The sequence below is a fragment of the Camellia sinensis genome, chromosome 3, assembly GCF_055761805.1.
Source record: "Camellia sinensis isolate YWXY chromosome 3, ASM5576180v1, whole genome shotgun sequence".
NCBI lineage: Eukaryota > Viridiplantae > Streptophyta > Magnoliopsida > Ericales > Theaceae > Camellia > Camellia sinensis.
This window is the reverse complement of record NC_138963.1, coordinates 75496226-75498271: the sequence shown is the minus strand read 5'-3', so window position 1 is coordinate 75498271 and position 2046 is coordinate 75496226.

Below are 2046 nucleotides of genomic sequence, written 5' to 3'. Positions count from 1 at the left end.
GTTAAATACCAAATCATTTATAGATACTCAACTACTTTAAGTAAGGTCAATCACAGCACAAAAATCAACTACTTAATTCGATTTGATTAAATCAGGTCACCATACAAGCACAAAACAAATAGCCTCATGACCATATATTAGTACAGCCCAGTATATCAATAGTCCACAGCATTTCAGCCTAAGATTACTTGACTTGTATTGGATTGTTGAATTGTATAATAATCCTCACATTGGTATAATGGATTGATTTGTTGTTGTTGAGCAAGCATGAATGTTCCTGACTCATTAAAATTCCCATTCATATGGTTATTCTCTTGAAAAACAGGGCTTTATTATTTTGCTTGTCCATTGACATTATAACTTATCATCTTACCTTGTTGTATGCAAAGATTGATGACTCTAGTACACCAACCTGACATGCCTTTAATTTTTTGTGCTGTACACAGCTCGATTTATTGACACTTGCTCTGCTAGTTGAAATTTTTTAATTTTTTGGTTTGAGAAGAAGTCCTTTGTACTGTGTATCTATCTAACAGACCTTTCAAATTTTTAAATTTGAAGGTCTGTTAGATGTGATAGTTTAGATATGGGTTTCAAAATTGAAATTGAGAGCTTTACCTTAGTGGATTTAAATACATATATTTTTACTCTATTTAATCTTCTATTTAAGTTTCTCAATCTATCTATAATCGTTCACTCTATTAAATTTTCATCCAAATTTAATCTCAAAATCCTTTCATTTGCAACTCACTATCCAAATGAAATCAAAAAGTTTGCAGCAGTAAGATACATACCCCAGCAAAGATGCAGAACTCTTGAGCACACGAAGAGGGGCATTATCACCAATCATAATCTTATTGGTATGATTACTCCAATCAAAAGCCCAATAATCTGTGACACAAAACAACAACAAATGTTAAGCTAGAGGAAAGAATTGAACAACCTACTTGATTAGCAACACAAGGATGTAACTCTTGAAAAATATTATAAACATCAATAGGATTGTACGGATGCAATGGTTGATGGTGCAAACAACATTTTCAAGTTGATCTTTTCCACAAAAATCTTCACATACTTCTTAATCTTATTGAAAATCAGCACCTGTCAAAGGATAAGGTTCGTGGCTGCTCTATAAGTGATTAGAAATCAAATTGTAGATATACCCATGTTAAATTAATACATATTACTTCCTCCAATTTTTATTATCATTATTTTTTTTTAAAGTTAAAAATTGAAGTCTACAATAGGTTTCTACTGGTCACTTGAGTGCAGATCCTCTCCCTTTGCATTACTCTGCACAACCGCATCTCAAAAACAATTGGAATCAACTGAATCATCTAGTGGGTCAATTTGATTACATTGAAGCCTTGTAAGGACATCTTGATTGAATTTTTCTTTTATTACAAAAAAAGAAAAGACATTTAAAGACACTCCAAAATTGCCCAGAAAACCAAAAAGCTTTCTCTGACAATAGGAGGCTAAAAAATATATCCTACGCAACGTTCTAGAAAAGGAAACTCTCACAACCCAAGAGCCTAGGAAACAAGCAAACAAAACAATAACTCTCACAACTCGAGAGGCTATTTTTAGTGGTTTTTTAATTTTTTTTTTACAAAAAAAGCGTGTAAAATAGTAGAAAGAATGGGTTGACTTTTTGAAGTGAATTTTTGATTTTTTTGTGTTGTTCCCTAACAGCACCTAAGTAGCCTTTAAAATTTACCGAGGTTGGCACCACAACTATCCACAGGTACAAGGTTTTAAACGGCCAAGTGAATACACATTTACAATTTGAGAGAAAGATTTTTGCAAATTTTTTGGAGATGTTGATGTACCTGCAGAGCAGCAACCAATCACGAGGCCATGAAAATGTTTAGAAGTTTTGGTGATTTTAACAAGTATCCATCCAAGTGCTGAACCAATAATAAATGTGAGGAGGACATTCAGAGGCATGAACCACCTACACATTAAACCCAAAAATTAAATAGCAAAATAAAGAGGAATTTTAAAAAGAAGAAGAAGAAGAAGAAGAAGAAGGTAAATAGAGAA